The sequence below is a fragment of the Lutra lutra genome, chromosome 10 (assembly GCF_902655055.1).
Source record: "Lutra lutra chromosome 10, mLutLut1.2, whole genome shotgun sequence".
Classification (NCBI taxonomy): domain Eukaryota; kingdom Metazoa; phylum Chordata; class Mammalia; order Carnivora; family Mustelidae; genus Lutra; species Lutra lutra.
The window spans coordinates 101,883,287-101,897,162 of record NC_062287.1 but is presented as its reverse complement, the minus strand read 5'-3'; the positions used below and the strand labels follow the sequence as shown (position 1 = coordinate 101,897,162).

At 39.3% G+C, this 13,876-nt stretch overlaps 1 protein-coding gene across 14 annotated transcripts in view; it reads right to left on the bottom strand.

Annotated features, from left to right (window-relative positions):
- Positions 1 to 9,619, bottom strand: part of CTNND1 (catenin delta 1) — a 48,503-nt gene extending 38,884 nt beyond the window's left edge. For 11 of the 14 annotated variants that reach the window (XM_047691243.1, XM_047691248.1, XM_047691255.1 and 8 more), the window contains exon 1: positions 9,362 to 9,619. The gene's annotated coding sequence lies outside the window, so the exon portion shown is untranslated. The remainder of the gene's footprint in view (positions 1 to 9,361) is intronic. The other 3 variants (XM_047691254.1, XM_047691250.1, XM_047691258.1) reach the window with 1 other exon arrangement.
- Positions 9,620 to 13,876: the final 4,257 nt, after the last annotated feature.

Below are 13,876 nucleotides of genomic sequence, written 5' to 3'. Positions count from 1 at the left end.
TTCGGCTCAGGTCATGATCTCAGGGTCCTGGGATCAAGTCCCGAATGAGGCTCTTTGCTCAGCATGGAGCCTGCTTCCTCCTCTCTCTCTCTCTGCCTGCCTCTCTGCCTACTTGTGATCTGTCTGCCAAATAAATAAATAAAAATCTTCAAACATATTTTATTAAGTGAGACCTTTCCCAACCACTCTCTATATTCAAAAACTTCCCCCTACCCTTGCACTTCTTATTCACCACTCTACATATTCTGATTTTTTTTTAAGATTTTATTTATTTATTTGATAGGCAGAGTTCACAAGTAGGCAGAGAGGCAGGCAGAGAGAGAGGGGGAAGCAGGCTCCCCATTGAGCAGAGAACCCCATGCAGGGCTCGATCCCAGGACCCTAAGATCATGACCAGAGCCAAAGGCAGAGGCTTGACCCACTGAGCCACCCAGGTGCCCCTGCTTTATTTTTTTTTTCAGTGATATCACCACACTCTGGCATACTATACATTTATTTATTTATTATCTCTCTCTCTCAACTAGAATATAAACTCTGTGAGGTCTATCTGGTGTACTGGAATACTCTAGTGCATAGCATACCACAGGTTCTCAAATTCTTTATTTTTTCTGAATATTTATTTATTTGTCAGAGAGAGAAAGAGAGAGAGTACAAGCAGGGGGAATGGCAGGCAGGAGAAGCAGGCTCCCGGCTGAGCAAGGAGCCCGATGTGGGACTGGATGTGGGACTCGATCCTAGGACCCTGAGATCATGACCTGAGCCAAAAGGCAGCCACTTTATCGACTGAGTCACCCAGGTGTCCCTCAAAATTCTTTTAAATGAACGAAGATGTTTCACTTTGCCAATGAAAACAAAACGTTAAATTTTAGAAAAATAGCTTTGTTCATTTTTCTTTCTATACTTTCATTTTGCACACAAAGGTTTATTCACTACATCTTGTCAGGAGATTTAAAAGATAACTCTTGTACTGTTACAACTAAATATTTGGAGTAAAGAAATCCTGCCCCTCTCCCACCAAAAGGTTTCTAGCAAAAAAGTTCTATACCAAGAGAGTGACATTTATACGTGCAAAACAATTCAATTTTCTTTTTTAAAGATTTTATTTATTTATTTGACAGAGAGAGAGTGAGAGAGGCACCACAAGCAAGAGAAACAGGAGAGGGAAAAGCAGGTTTCCCACTGAGCAAGCGAGCCCGGTGCGGCGCTGGATCCCAGGAGTCTGGGATCATGATCTGAGCTGAAGGCAGATGAATGACTGAACCACCCAGACACCCCTTTAATTTTAAGATTTTCTAGTTTTAAGTAATCTCCACACCCAACATGGGACTCAAAGCTACAACCCCAAGAAGAGTCCCATGCTCCACCAACTGAGCCAGGCAGGTGCCCCAGCAATTCCCTCTTTCAATTAGTATGTTGGGCTATATATTGTCCTCTGAGTTTTATGAATGGTTGCAAAACAGTTATTTTCACATGTATATAAGAGCTCATGTACAGTAGTAAGATAACAGGATGGGACAAAGAAAGAATGCTGTCATGTTTTCTTAAAATAGCCTAAGAAGGCAATTTTTAAAAATAAAAATAGGAAAGAGTGAAAAGATTCTTGTTTACTGTTGGGAGCTCTCTTTCTGAAAGATCTGTGATGGTATTTAATTTTAGAAATGCACTTAACACATCTTTGATTTCCATTTAATGTAACTTTCTATACTTTTTTTCTAATTGTGATCTTAGGCCCATCAGCTGGGGTCTCTTGTGGCCTGACCTTCAGCAGGGTACACATTCAAATGACCAACTCTGTCCTGGTTTACAAAGTAGTCAATGGAGAACAGAACAGCAGAGAAGTTACAGAACTTCCCCCTTCCAACACAGAAAGAGTGGAAACAAATCAGATTGGCACTAATTTCTCCTTTAAAACAGGCTACTCTATTTTAAAGGTGTGCTGAATATACACCAGCTACTTTGTTTCAAGGAAATTCACTTCACTTGCAAAGAAATGGAAACTGTAGGTGCTTTGATAAAAGTATTGAAAAGTTGACCCAGTTTCCATAACAATGTCTTATGTCTTCAACCATCAGAATATATTTTGGTTCCTTAAAATATAAGCTCCCTGAAACAAAAATCTTTTCACGCCACAAAGCAATCTCTCAATGTGCTACTGCATTCCAATAGAGAACAACACGGGAAGCAAACACACAAAACTGATAATTTACTCTTGGAAAAGTACAATTCTTTTGCTCCACTGTCAAGTGACCCAAAATGAGTAATTAATTAGTAAATGTGGATGAGATATGAGAATCAAAAAGATAACTAATATGAATTACTAGATCTTCTTGAATCACAATTTATCTTAAATCTATATCTAACTGAAATAAACCAGAAGCAGCATCCTAATACTTGTACCTTTAGCACGAAAGTACAATTTATTCTACGGTAAGAATCAGAAACTTCTTCCATATTAAGTGTTAGCAAGGCAAAACAATACCCATGAAGACTACGAACCTCAGGAGAAAAGATAAGAGGACACCAGAGATCAGGAAAACAAACAAAAAGGAGAAAATGTAGAAGAATCAGTAGACGAAAATGTGGGTTAAAAAAATGTAAAGAGCTGGGTGGGGAGTTATGATAGGAAGCTATGGAGTATCAACAGAAATTAGTTTAAATACTTTTCAGAACACTGGTTTCATGGGTTAGTTAGTTTGATGAGAAGGAAGACCTTCACCTAGAAGAAACCTAGAAGTTTCCAGGCAAGGCTGCATCTAACACATATACATTTCCCACAGGCCACAGTTTGCCTTTTCCACATACAAGCCAGACCTCTTTCTTAGAAGCACACTTCTCACAGGAAGCACTGATGAACTCAAAATTTCTACATGCCCCAGTTTTACAAATGTCCATAAATAAGGATTGAAAATGGAGAATGATGTTTCCTGAACATAAAAGAGGGAAGTTTATTTCAAGAAAGGGGATAGTAAAAGCCTGCCTTCATTTTTATGTAGTTTCCTGTACAACCATCCATAGCTGGATATTATTCTACAAAATCCTGATTGGAAAACACTTCAAGGTAAAGAATCTGATCCAATGTCAAAAATAATAAGCCCAAACAAACCTTTTCCAGTCCCTTCTCTGCAAAATTAAATAAAGTTTACCCTTGGATGCTAGAGTTCTATCTCTTGTAGATGGAAAAGATGGGAGAGGGACACCTGGGTTGGTCAGTGTTAAGTGTCTGCCTTTGGCTCAGGTCATGATCTCAGGGTCCTGGGATGGAGCCCCACCTCAGGCTCCTTGTTCAGTGGGGAACCTGCTTCTCCCTCTGCCTCTGCTCCCTCTCCCTCTGCTCCTTCTCCCCACAACCTGAGCACATGCACTCGAAAATAAATAAATAAAATCTTAAAAAAAAAAAAAAAGGTAGAAACCTGTACGGCTGTTTGTCCCTAAAGTCTCCAAGTCTCTGAAGAAATTACCATTAAGATATTCAAGCTCTGCGAGGCACCTGGGTGGCTCAGTGGGTTAAAGCCTCTGCCTTCAGCTCAGGTCAGGATCTCAGGGTCCTGGGATCGAGCCCCACATCGGGCTCTCCGCTCACCAGGGAGCCTGCTTCCTCCTCTCTCTCTGCCTGTCCCTCTGCCTACTTGTGATCTCTGTCTGTCAAGTAAATAAATAAAATCTTTAAAAAACAAAAAAAGATATTCAAGCTCTGCAATCTGTTTCTCTTCTCCCAATAATGCTCACTTTACTTTATTAAAAGTTATCCATCTCTATATTTTGGACAACCCTGCCCAAATAACTCCCCAGACTTGCCTATTATTAGACACTTTTTCCCCTGTTAAAAAAAAGTTAGCTTGGGGTGCCTGGCTGGCTCAGTTTGTAGAGCATGCAAGATATCCCGGGGCTGTTAAGTTCAAGACCCACGGTGGGCATAAAGATTACTTAAAAATAAAATCTTAGAGGCGACTGAGTGGTGCAGTCAGTTAAGCAACATACTCTTGGTTTCGGCTCAGGTTGTGATCTCAGGAATCTGAGATCGGGCTCCCCACTCAACTGCTTAAGACATCCTCTCCCACCACCCCTCCCCGCTGTGTGCATGCTCCCTCTCTCAAGTACATAAATGAATCCCTAAAAATTAATAAATAAAATCTTAAATAAAAAAAAGCTTACTCATGGGAATAAATAAAATAAATAAATGGGAAGCCCATTTATTCCCTAATACAAACATCTATACCAGAGAACATCAGGTTTTAAGAGACCTTAAAGGGTCTTTAGTCCAACAGACAAAAAATACTTGAATTCATTTAAAGCACCCACTCTAACAGCAAAAAATTATAAGACATTAACATATACATACATATATTAAATCACTTAAGCATCATGACAATTCTATGAGATGGATAATAATTGTCCTCATTTTACCATCAGAGATCAAGGCTTAGAGCAGTTAAACAATCTGCCCAAGGCTACGCACTAGTAGGTGGCTGAGCAAGAGTGGATCCTAGTAGACTAGCTCAGGGATCCATGCTGGTAACCACTATGCTACCGTGCCTTGCCTCTCCAGGTCTGTGGAACTCTTAGACTGGAAATTCTGTTCCATCAGCATACTGATAAAAAGAATACAGAAGAATAAAGCATTTGAGGCAAAGGGTCAACCATGGGTGTCTAAGTGACTAAAGGATACAGAGCAGTTCTTGTGCTATTCCTGAAACTTTCCTCTAAGTCTGAAATTTTTTTCAAAATCAAAAGTTTGAAGTTGCTTTTATCATACAACAGGTTATCTTTTCTAAAAGTGATGACCAAATTACCTTTTGGCCAGAAAAGAAGGCTTTAAGAAAACGATACTTATAACGTCCCCACTAAATGCCTCATCTAAATTGCCCACACCACTCCAGTCATACTGAAGGACTCACTGGAGAGGAAATGGCCCTAAAAATGGGGAACACTGTCCCTGAACCACAACAGTAAATGTGGGCTCTATCCTCAATGCTTAATATTTAATAACCAATGACATGTAATCCCAAATATGGGGCGGGGGAGCACATTTACTTCCCAAAATACATTATACAATATAACCAAATACCAATCCATCCATACACTTAGTTCGCCCTTGCTAGTTCTAACCAGAATAGCAGTTCTTCCCTCCTTACTAGGTTGCCGCCAGGCTGTATCAGTGCTTGCAGGCTGCTGCATTTAGGGAGAGCGATCCCTATTTCAGCTTTATGATCCTGGCATTTGAATCCTTGTGCAATGAAAGAGAACATGAAATCATATACTGATAACCTATGCATCATTATTTTAGGCACGCTCCTTGTTACTATCACTCTAAATTACCCATGAAAATTAATTTGGGTTCTCAAATTCATAAACTTCCCAATACATTTTGTGAACAAAATTTCCTGAAGTTTCATGGCAGAAGCACTAATTTAAAAAATATAATGATATCCAAACATACTTCCTTTAGAACATCGACAGTCAAAACTATCATCCCAAACTTTTTTTTTTTTTAAAGATTTTATTTATTATTTATTTGACAGAGAGAGATCACAAGTAGACAGAGAGGCAGGCAGAGAGAGAGAGGGAAGCAGGCTCCCTGTCGAGCAGAGAGCCCGATTCGGGACTCGATCCCAGGACCCCGAGATCATGACCTGAGCCGAAGGCAGTGGCTCAACCCACTGAGCCACCCAGGCGCCCCTATCATCCCAAACTTTTTATGGTTTTATTAATTAGTATAAAAACCACTCACTTCCAACATGTCTGAAAGCAATACTTTCCTGTTGCTGCCCTAGTAAGTTCCAGGTAAGCAGTGCCTCTCCCCTAGGCAATGGTTGTATTTAAGGTTCAGTGGTTGAAGTTTACAGCTGCCTAAATTATGAAATATTAGGATCCTTACTTTTTATACTATTCTTTGGACATCCTGCCCAGAAAAGAAACAGAATCTTGTTTTTAATTAAAATTTTAAAACTTTGATTATCTCCAGAAACCTTACTTTAAAACGAAAGGAAATGTGTAAAAGGTCGAAACTATGAACAGGGAAAAAAAAAAGAAGTTTCTAAATCACAATGTGATTTCATTAATCTAGGCTGTATTGCTTCCTATCTCAACTTCCTTTCAGCCTTCCCCACAGAAGTCCCTCAGTGATTCCTATCAAGTGCTTTATTTAACTAAGGCTTACTGACACCTTGGTATACACCAGACACTGAGATAGGTGCTAAGAGGACACAGAAGTAACACAGCATCTACACTCAAGCAGCTCACCGTCTAGAGGGAAAGACAAAAATAAGTAGACAATTTTAACACAGTGTGATAAACATTATTTGAGCTACTGTTACAAGCCTCTCCCTGCAAGCTGGCAAGATCATTCCAAAAGTGTCTGGAAGAAGAATTTTCACTGATAATCAGAGTTGGAGGCATTTCCGGTAAGTTTAAGAAGTCAGGATGACTTCGTCAGCAATGATGAGCACATGGGAAGATCCCTGTTTTAAAGTGAGATAATACCCATTCTAACATATTCAGCTCTCTGTGGGATTTATGGAAAATGGATTTTTTACATATATTATCCCAACATGCAGGGGGTTGGAAATCTAAGTGGGGACTTGCCCTCTGCAAAATTAAACACTTCTGCCTCTAGCAAGGGCTCATTTTAGTTCTGGTTCTTGTTTCTGTTCTCTTTGGAGAATGGAAGTACATTAGGGGCTAAGTCCATGGACTTTGTAGTCAGTCAGACCAGGATTTAATCTGGCCTTGGCCATTTACACGGTGAGATTTTCAGCAAACCTCAGCTTCTCTGAGGCTCACATTCCTTAAAATACTGTTGTGGGAAATTAAGTAAATAGTTTATGCAAAATGCTTACAATGCAGTAAAAAAACAAGGGGGTGGGGAGAAAGGGCTGGAAGTAACAGGGGACCATCAGATACTAAAATAGAAAGCAATAAATTATACAGAGCTAATCATTTTGTTATTCCAACTGTACAGTGATCTATGCTTAATTTATCTGCATCCGTCCTGTCTCACCCATCCCTAGAGAGCAACCATAAACCTAAGGCTGAATTGCAATTACTCGGAGCTCTTTTTTTGTTTTTTAAATCTCAAATAGTCCCAATTTTTACATTCAGAGAACATAGCCTTGCCCCTGTGACTCTCCATAATTTGGAACCCTAAGAAAGGTGCTAGAACTCTAACCACCCAAAGAGACACCCACCTGGAATACACAGACCCTACCTTAGTCGTATAACAAAGAAACCAACAGTATATAGGAGCCGAACAAAAAAAAAAAAAGGAAAATCTGCACAACTCATACTTACTTGTCATTTTTTACCCAAAAACCAAAATGAGGAGCAAAACAGAAAATAAAAGATTTACTTATTTGGACCCCTTGTATTTCCTGAAAGAACTAGTAGAGGTGAGGTAAAAGACAAATCTTCCATCTTATCAACCAAAATGCTCTATAGTACACACCAATCAAAACAAAGCCTCAGTCGTGGAAATAGTCCTGGACGCTAGTTACTAGGATGCTCACTGTAGCTACACAAAGCCCAGTATTTAAAGCTGGAACCAAATCACCACCACTCAGTCATCCAGAACCTATTTTCAAACTGCCTTTGTACTCCTTCTTCAGATTCCCTCATCCCTCCCCCTAAAGGTTGAGTGGGAAACCGACACTCTGGCAGCAACATGACCAAACCTCCAAAGATCCACCAAGAAACCTCCCCTCAGCTGGAGTCAAAGCAGAGAAATGTTTGAAAGAAAATTCAGAAAATATTAAATGAGAACTACAGCCCAACAGACTGTACACATTCTTTTTCCTTTCTTTTTAACTGCACTTGCTATAATTATGAGATTCAGACATCAAGATTTTACTGTAGCCCTCGCATAGATATTAAAAGAAGGAACAAAGTTGTTTCCTCTGAAGCCACAACCTCACAAGGATGAAATCATCTTTCAAGAAATACTCTCATTCTGGTAAAGAAATTCAAGGAAGAGTTGTGGTCTAAAAAGAATGGGGGGAGGGCACAAAACCAGAGGATTTTTTAAAGATACATCCCAGTTTAAAGCTAAAGAGCTGCTTATCTATTAAGGCCCATCTTGTTACAATCAGGGCAGTATCTATTCCAGCTATAATTTTCAGACCGATTCGCATTTTCAAAGACAGAAAGAAGGGAACACTCAGTTTTCAGCTGCTGATGAGTTGGCTATATAATTATCTACAAACAGTATTTTTCCAAGAATGTACTTGCAAAAACAAAATCAAAACAAATCTTAAGATTAAATATATGAAGGCAGTCATGGGCCTTCAGCTCTTACAGATTTCTGATTCCACGGCAAATATATCAAACAAAAAAACTCAGCTCCAAAAAACAACTTTCAGTTGGCTTAAAAATAAGAATTTCTGTTGTGCTTTCTTAAATGCATTCTAAACACTAAAGTTTGCATTGAGTGTTTTCTCTTAGCCTCATCTTATTAAATCCACGGCCCTTTCAAGGGGCACAAAGCTAAAAATATTTCCAGGTGTGCTGCCACTTTATTCAGGTGAACTGAAAAAGCATGATTAGAATTTCCTTATCCCTCGAAGGATTTAACCAAACGTTATGGTACTTGCAAACTGAACCTACACCTCCACAAATCTCTGCCGTCAAAGGTAGTCTTAGGAAGAAAGGAATGGCAGTTTCTTTAACATGGATCCATTCGTTTTCTTTTATAAAGCAAAGCAGGGAGGCTAGGTCTAGCCGGAGAATGAGGCTCCCACCCACCGCACCTGGAAAAGTAAAAGAGGGATCCACCCAGGAACAGCAGAGCTGAAACTGATCTGGGCCGTTCAAACTCTCTGGAGGAAAAAAAAACCACCATTTAAAGCTGCAAAAAGCTCCCTACAACTTTCCACTTCCACAAATCTCATGATAACGGGGGGAAAAAAAAGTTTTGAAACAAATGAAGAACCATCTGTATAACTAGCTTCCGACCCGGACAAATTCCTTTCCCAACCCACACGCAACATGCCAAAATACCGAACTTTCGGTTTGGGCTCTGAAAAGAGAAATCTGTTAGCTTAAAACCAGAAAAAATATAAGATCAGAGAACACACCAAAATGTAAATTTACATGTAAATGTAAATTTGCTCTCACCCCTCTGAATCTATTAATCTCTATATTAGAGAGACCTAGAAGTTTGTTTCTGGGTCTTGAATATTTTACTTTCTAATATAATGCCCAAATTTCCCAAAGTAAGTAGAAAGAAAAAATAATAATTGCTTAAAAGTCACCCGTCAGCAGAGCAGATTCTCTCGTTTTTAACTTCCCTCTGGTTACCGTAAGACAAAAATTCGACTTGGCTTCTCCTCCTTTGCCCGTCTGTACACACATTTTTTAAAAAGGCACACACCTCAAATGTGGACTTCTAAAACCAGTCCTCTAAGAAAGAAGCCCAAGGCTTCGTCAGTGTGCGGAGGAAGGCAAATCCAGCAGGGTACTTGACTTTTCACCACCTCTTCCTCCTTTCAGGATCTTTCCTGCTCTTCTTTCTCTCTCTCTCTCCCTCTCTCTCAGTTTCTCTCTCTCTCTCTTTTTTTTCTCTCAGATCCAACACCTAAAATGGAAGTTGCACCCAGCCAAAGGCTAGGGAGCCTGGGTGGTGACAAACTGATCTGGCAGCCCTACCCCCTCGCTTTCCTAAGTGATGTCAGCCCCTGAGAACTTCCAATAGGAACCAAGCATAAACCAGGGAGCTGGTTTTATCCAATAGGAAACTTTATTATAGGAAATTAAAAAAATAAAAAGGAGAGCGAGAGGAGGAGAGAAAGAGACAGGGGGAAGTTTTATATATATATTTATATTTAAAGTGGAGACTACACAATCTCTGAGGAATTGCTGCAGAGCTCCGGGGTGGGGGGAGGGACTAGGGCTTTTCAGGATGGCACGCCTAAGCTTCAGTTCTCTTCTGTTGTGGGGTTCTTGCTCTCTTTCCCTTCGTTTCCGGGTAGGGAAATAGAAGAAGAGCTGATTTTATTTGCCTGCTGCTATTTGGTTTGTTGCTTTCAACAACAAGGCATTTTCCCAAAAGAAGACAGGAAGGGAAGGAGAGAAAAATCCTAGAAATAGAACTATTATGTATTGATTAGCATGGTAGGGAATATCTGAGGTAAATTCTCAATTTCATCGTTTTCATTTAACTGCATAAGAGCTAATGAGGAAAAAAATAAATGCCTGGACTTGTTAACAGTTTTCAGAGTCTATATGTATATTTCAACTAGAAGGAAACTGAATCCACTAGGCTGTTGAGGAAAATCCCTGTCTTCCCACTTGTCCCCAAATCAAAATAATGAGGGTTGGAGGGGGGAGAATAAGTGGAATTCAATAAGCAAGCAATATATTTAGAGTCACTCACAGCATGTGTAAGAAAATACAAGTCTCCTGTTAAGAAAATACAGTTTCGGGGCGCCTGGGTGGCTCAGTGGGTTAAAGCCGCTGCCTTTGGCTCAGGTCATGATCGGGGGTCCTGGGATCGAGCCCCGCATTGGGCTCTCTGCTCAGCAGGGAGCCTGCTTCCTCCTCTCTCTCTCTGCCTGCCTCTCTGTCTACTTGTGATCTCTCTCTCTGTCAAATAAATAAATAAAAAATCTTTAAAAAAAAAGAAAATACAGTTTCTTTGTATACTTGGAGCTTAAGATGCTAGAGTTCCTACATTCTCTTTTTACATTTAACCCAAGTAGAGGATTATATGAGTATTCTTTTCCTGAGTTAAGAATTATCCTTAATATGTTCTTACACTGTTACGCCATGAAAGACAGAGACTGGATTTTTTTTTTTAACAGGCTTGACAAAGACTAGTATTTTATGGTCATTTGGTGGTTACTAAACAAAGATGATAATGATGTATTTAAAATTTCCTTTTTCTTCCTTACTGAAAAGCCTAAATTCTATCCTGTTACACTGCTGCCAAATGAATCTTCATAAAGTTTTCATAATCCAGAGTAATGGTTAAGAGCATAAATTCTGTACTCAAACTGCCTTGGCTACAAACCTTCTTCCTCTGCAAAGACACTTAAGTAAATGTATTACTATGTGACTTTGGACAAATTATATAACCTCTCTGAATCTCTGTCTCCTTAACTGTAAAATGGGGATAATAACTATATCTCTCTCACAGGATTGCTGTGAGAATTAAAACACACATAAAGTTCTCAAAACATACTGCATTTGGTTAAAAACTAAGAATAAGTTATTATCACCAGTATCAACCTTGTCCCCAAACCTTCAGTGGCTCACCAATGCCCCATAATAGCAAACAATAACAGAGCATCGATCATGTGAAAGGCACTTTGTACTCATTATCTCTAAGTTCTAAAACAACACCATGGAGATAGTACTACCATCATTTCACAAATGAGGAAATCAAAGTTCAACAAGGTGAAGAAACTTGCCTGAGATCATCCAGCTAAGAAGTGAACCCCTCATCCATCTGACTCCAAAGCCCATGCTCTATCCATCACTTTACACTGTGGTCAGGATAAAGGCCAAGTTCCTCATCTGCTTTCAAGGTGTTACATTTATTCACTCAATACACTAAAGTCACACTTATTAACTATAATCTGACCTTTCTTTATCTATCTAAACCGGAATTCCACTTCTCCTCTGTTATGTGCCTTTCCAATTAAGCTGAACCAGGCATTATCCACCCCCTCATATTCTGTCTGCAGTCTCACATACCCTCATATTTGATCTCAAGCGGCAAAAAAAAAGGACTTCTCTCAAAAAGGCATCACAGCACTTGTTTGGTGGGCTTTAAACAAACCAGACTGGAAAAATAAATACATTTAACAGAGAAATAACCTCTCACTCTCTTTATCTAGGAATCTTCTGCTACTATCTTCTCATGTCTTACTTTTTTTAAGATTTTATTTATTTGAGAAAGAGAGAGAGAGAGAGTGCGCCTGAGCCGGGGTAAGGGACAGAGGGAGAGAGTGAAGTAGACTCCCCGCTGAACAGGAAGCCCAAGGCCGGGTTCAATCCCAGAACCCTGAGATCATGACCTAATCTGAAGGCAGACACTTAACCAACTGAGCCACCCAGCATCCCTCTTACCACATCTTTGACCTCTACTCTCCATTTAGTATTCCTGATTCTCCATAGCAAATTCAGAAGCCAAAGATGATTGCCAAAAGAAAACCACCAGCACAGAAATGTTTGGGGGAAAAAAACCATTTGTTGATTCATTGGTTCCTAGATCAGAGCCATATTCTAGAATATTCTATGATCTTCTAGAGATTGATTGATCTTGTTTTCCTCACATCAGCACTAAAAACTTGCAAGTATTTTGCCTTCCTTTTGTGTGTGCTTTCCTGTCTCCTCACCAGAAGATAAGCTCTATGAAGATATGAAAGGGTCTCTCTAGTTCAAGATGTATCCCCAGAGCTCAGCGTAAAATCTCACATTTAGCAACAGATGGATGAGTAAATGAAGTCGCTTGGCTTACCAGTTATGTAATCCTGGGTAAGGCATTTTATATTAATGAATTTGTAGATAATATTTGAAATAAAGTTATATACAAATCAAAAAAGATAACAAAGGGGGCGGCCTGGCTGGCTCCAATGGTATAGCATGTGTCTCTTAATCTTGGGTCATGATTTCAGGCCCCACACTGGGTATAGAGCCTATTAAAAAAAAAAAAAAAAAGATAACTCGGTGGTGAAAAACTTGTTAAAAGTTAAATCTATCTGGAACAGCTGTCCCAAATAAAGCATCACAAGGATTAATACTCAGTGGAAAAACTGTTTACACTCAGGTGACCCAAAGTAAAAAGACGAGTTCCACTTGGGTTATTTTGAGCACCTCCTATGAGCCAGGTACTCTTCTAGATAACGAGTAGACAAGTACCCTGCTCTCAGAAAGCTTACATTCTAGTGGAGGGAGAAGGAAGATTTAAAAAATAAGATGTCAGACGGAACACTAAGCCGAAATTTAAAAGAGACGGATAAGAATGACTTGTGGCTTATGCAACATTGGATGTCAAGGACAAACTCTCCAGAGAATTTGGCATTTAAGTTTAAATCTGAATGGGAAGAAGCAGCCAACTATGAGAACATATGAACAACAGTAACTACTAACGCCAAAGCCCCCAAGGATGAAGCTGAAACCTGGTAGATCCAGCAGAGTGTCAAAATGAGGAGGGAGTGATAGAAATATGAAGGATTTTACAGGTTAGAGGAAGTTTTGATTAACTTACTCTCAGTAGAGGGAAGCCTGTGAATGTTTTCAACAGTAGAATGACATGATCTCAGATTTTGAAAAGATCTGCTGGCTTATGTGACAAATGGAATAAAGAGGGCAAGGGTGAAAGCAAGGAAATTAGTTTGAAGGTCAAGCTGCTGTAATACCGAGCTGACTAAAATGGTAGCAGTAAAAATAGAGAGAAGTAAATGGATTGAGGATATGTGTAGACATACATGGTTGGTTTTTATTTCAGGTTTTTTTTTTCCTTTGTTTTCTTTCTTTCATTTTGTTTTTGTTTTTAATGCATTGAATATTACATTCAGTGCTCGATTTTATAACTCTCAAAGTGTAATTCTCCCCCCCACCATAGTCATCTCCACTTAACAAACAGAGAAGAATAGGAATCTATAGTAAAAGATTAGGGAAGAGCTGGGAAATAATTTTATATTCAAAATAGAAATATTAAAAATAAGTTAGTTAAATAAAAAATTTTTTAAATATTAAAATTATTATGTAGGGCTGAATGCTGTGCTGTCTCTACCTCTAGAATAGCTAAAACCATAAATGCCAAGGAGAAGAAACAACAACAAAAAATCAACTCCAAAAAGCACTGGCTAGACATACAAAGGAAGACAAAATATTTTTACTCGTTTCTACCCTCTGGTGGCTACACATTACCATGGAATGT